A 4509-nucleotide genomic window follows, 5' to 3' on the forward strand; every position below is an offset into this window, starting at 1 on the left:
TGGCCTCGAGCCGCACCACCTTCTGGCAAATGCCATCCTCACTCTCTCTGCGTGTGTTACTTGCTGTGAGGCCTATCTCGGCCTCTGGCCTTCCACCGACTTGTAGGCCAAATACTTCATGTTTTGGCCAAAAGTTCTTCCCGACAAGGACAGTCCCGGCGCCGCCAAGCCTATGACCCACTGCGGCGCCGCCACTGTCATACCCCGCCGGGGTTTGGCCTTCCCTAGAATCCAGGGTCTTGAGTCCTGTAAAAAGTAGCTCAAGACCTTTTTCTATGTCAAGAATTCCTCCGACACCGACAAGATCAACTTGCCGGGATTCGTAGTCGGCCCTCCGGAGGAGAAGAAGAATTGGAAGTATGATCCGAAGGAGACGCTTCCTGAGATCAACGAGATTCACGCCGGCCTCCTCGAGCTCAAGGCAGAAGGGATGACGGCTGATGACTTGCTGGTCACCTTCGTATACCGGCGGCTGTGCCCGCTCCAAAGCCGGACGCACAAGATGTGCTTCTACGGTGGTCAGTTTGACCCAAACCGGGTGTCCACCATCCGGCTTGACCAGGATGAAGTTCGGCGCCAGGTCAAGGCAATCGCGAAGACGAGTATGCCGGAACGCTGGGAATGGGGTATGCCGGCATACAGCCAGTAACACATACTCATCTCGGTGCAACTTAATTCTTTTGTGTAGAGGTTCACCCTTCAGCGCAAGGAGGACAGGAGTTCCCCTGACAAGCGCTTCGGGAGCCAACGCCGGATGATCGATCATGAAGATCCAGATTCAGAGGATCACATGCCGATCGCTCATGCTGGCCCTCGTCGCGCCGAAGGTAACATCTCCCGACATCTTCTCATAGTTATTATGACACTTATCATCAAGATGCTTACGTCCGCATTAATCCAAAAACAGTCGACTCGGATGAGCCCCCCGTTGTTGAGGCTTCGGGTCCGGCCACGGCTGCTACGCCGGCCCGCGAAAAACGCGGAGCCGAGAAGGATCTTCCGCGAACCATGACACGGAAGAAGATCGCCTCTCGTGGACCAAGGCCGAAACCCATGGTCATTGGGTAAGGTTTACAACATTTCAATCCTTGATGTCGATTTTCTTCTTTTACTGCCATGAAGATAACCAACTCTCATTCCTGCAGGGCGTCTTTGACAGCTACCCAATCTCAGACATGCATCGCGTCTGAGATTCCGGCAGCTCCATCTCCCTGTACTGAGCCTACAACTCAGGCCACGGGAGAGACCGAGACTGCTGCGGATCCGACATCTCCCATCCTGGATGTCGGCCCGAGCACCGATGCCTCGAGCGTCGCCCAAGCCAGGGCGTCCGTAGCCGGGACTTCGGCAGTCGGGGCTGCTCCTTCCTCAGTGGCAACCAAGACACAAACGGAGCCGCTTGTCGCAGAGACCCCGCAGCAACCGGCAACGGGGCCCCAAGAACCACAGACGACTCCGACACCGCCATCATCAGCGCCGCAGCCGCAAGCTCCTCAACTTGCGGCTGCACAAGCTAAGAGAGCTAGGAGCTCCGCTATCCCGGCGGGACAAGCGCCTCCGAGTTCCTCTAGCTCACAACCTGCCCGGGGCAACCAAGGAGTTCCCCTCAGGACGGCCAGCGGGCATAGCTGGGGGTCACTGGGCCAGTTTGTAATGGACTGGAACAGTGCTGACGGTTACGAAGTGACTTCCAGCACCCTCCAGACAGCGTGGCAGAGCCCTCTGGTGGGACCCGCGCCTGCGGCGACTCCGGAGTCCGTGGCGGCCCGAATGTTCCAGGCAAGGGTCGCCTTATCGAGTCCAGCCGTGCTGCAGATGTACGAAAAAATCTTCTTTGAAGTTTTTTATTCTACTTCTAGTATCCATACTCCTAGTCCCCGAGGTTTAGGGCGAGTAAGAATTAGTCAGCCTGAAGCTTATCTTAGAAAACTTCAAACACTTATTCCCCGGGATTTAGGCCGGGTTATAGAATAGTCGGCCTGAAGCTTAAAAGCTTCAAACACTTATAGAATAGTCGGGCTGAAGCTTAAAAACTTCAAACACTTATTCTCCGAGATTTAGGGCAGGTTTTAGAATAGTCGGCCTGAAGTTTAAAAGCTTCAAACACTTATTCCCCGAGATTCAGGCCGGATTTAGAATAGTCGGCCTGAAGCTTAAAACCTTTAAACACTTATTCCCCGAGATTCAGGCCGGGTTTTAGAATAGTCGGCCTGAAGCTTAAAACCTTCAAACACTTATTCCCTGAGATTCAGGGCGGGTTTAGAATAGTCGGCCTGAAGCTTAAAAACTTCAAACACTTATTCTCCGAGATTCAGGGCAGGTTTAGAATAGTTGGCCCGAAGCTTAAAAACTTCAAACACTTATTCCCCGAGATTCGGGCCGGGTTTTGAATAGTCGGCCTGAAGCTTAAAAACGTCAAACACTTATTTCCCCGAGTAGCTGTGAACCTTCCACTGTAATAGACTTATTTGTGGATCATTATTTTGCAGACCTGCATGAATAAGCGCACCGCCACCTTCAAGACCTTGCTAGCAAAGTACAAGAAGCTAGAGGCGGAGCACAAGGCTTTGGTAGCCGATCGCCAGAGCCAGAGTAAGTATATTTTTACCGTCATACAAAACTTTGTCCGAGTATTGATGCACAGCAGAAACTGATACGTGCTCTTGTTTACAGCCGGGGACAATGCTCAAATACCTGAGCTCTTGAAGCGTGTCGCCGAAGTACAAGGTATAAGCTTATCCTTACCCCGAGTCTCATCCCTTTTAAACTCAAACCTTTGTGACACACATCTGTTAAACAGATGAGAAGTCTCGGCTCGAAGGGCAGCACCGGGATGAAGTGGCCCGTCTGAAGGCGCAGCTCGAAGCTCAGGCGGAGGCGCACAAGACCGAGGTAGGTCAACTGACCTCGGCCCTCTCCGCCCAAGTTGACGAGAAGATCCGCCTAGAAGGCGAGGTGCAGACATGCAAGGATCTCGTCGCCGAGGTCGAGACCCGCGCCAGTACTGCCGAGAAGGAAAAGGCCGAGAATGCCCGCCTGCTCAGCGTGGGCCGGCGTGACCTCGTCAAAATCGACGCCATGTTGACTAGTAAGTGGCCCTTGTCCAAATCTCTTCATCTGATCACCTGTCCGTTGATAGCAATAGGGTGCCGAGACTCATTACTATCTTTTTGCCTTTGTCAGAATTTTTTCCACAATCTGTCGAGACCGCCCAAGTTGCCGTGACTAAAGCCCGTAAAAGGAGGGATCTAGCCAGGGCAGAACCCTTCGAATACGACTTGGAGGATTTCCTGGTTAGCATTGCGAGCCGGGTAAAGCCTCTGAAGTCCTTCGGGGTGAACACGCTCAACGCTGGCATCCGGGCCTTTCGAGGTTTGTGGCTGGGAGAAGAAGCTCCGACCGGCATCCCGGAATTGGCAACGCGCCTTCTGGAGGTGGAGGACCGTCTGAATGAGAGGCGAGAGTCAGCCGCTCGTGTCGGCGCCGACGAGGATTTGTCATTTGTACTTTCTTGGTACGACGGCATCAACCTCGACGTGTTGCAGTCAATGCGTGTCGGCTCCCCCTACCTCTCGGATCCGAAGCTTATCGCAAAGCGGCAGGAGCGGGCCTACTCCTTCATCTAATAGCCGACGTGCATAAGTTTGTGGAGGGCCCGGTTTCAGAGGCCGATGCCGAGATGGCCGACGAAGAAGATGAGGAGGCAGTCGATGAAGAGATTGTCGTCTAGTCGGCTTCCACTACAACGGATGCGCCGAGTTCCGGCGCCAACAATTGTCGCACCAGTGGCACCCGGGGTACCACCGCTGCACGACACGTGGGTCGCCTCGCTTGCTCCCCGGGCGGATCACACCCTGGGCGGCAGTGTACAAGCTGCCCGGCAGGGCTAGCGGGGCTTCGGGGGAGAATTCCCGCCTGGGCGCCTCCCGGGAAGCTACTTGCCGGGAGGGGCGTTCCCGGGCGCAGGTTTCCGTTGCGAGAGCGGGACCGAGCAAGCAGAACAGCAACGCGGCAGGCACCCTATGCGCAAGGTTCGTCAGGACAAGGAGTGAGGCGCACGGCGCATTTAATGAACCGATAGAAAGAGGATTCCCCGTCAAGTCAAGCAAATAGTGGCTGCTCAAGAGTAGTTTTTAGGCCTTTAGACCCCTAGTGACAGGGCTAGTATTCTTGCATGTGTGCCAGCACACCGAGGAGGAGCTGCCCGAGCTCCCTGCTCGCCGCTTGTAAACCATGCACCGTGGCACCTGTGGCATCCCCTTGGCTATAAAAGGAGGACCCCCGCCAACGGTCAAAGGGGTTCGTTCGTTCGCTGACCAAAGTAGCAAGGGACAGATAGCCAAAAAGAGAGCACCCGGGGGCTCCCCCCGGCAACCTGTAAGTATTTGCTCTTCTGTCAATACAAGCTCAGACAACCAGGACGTAGGGTTTTACACCTCCGGGTGGCCCGAACCTGGGTAAAACGCGTGTTCGTGTTCATGGTGTGTTGACGCGCTTCGCTTTGGCCCC

This window comes from Brachypodium distachyon, chromosome 1 (genome assembly GCF_000005505.3).
Source record: "Brachypodium distachyon strain Bd21 chromosome 1, Brachypodium_distachyon_v3.0, whole genome shotgun sequence".
Lineage (NCBI taxonomy): Eukaryota > Viridiplantae > Streptophyta > Magnoliopsida > Poales > Poaceae > Brachypodium > Brachypodium distachyon.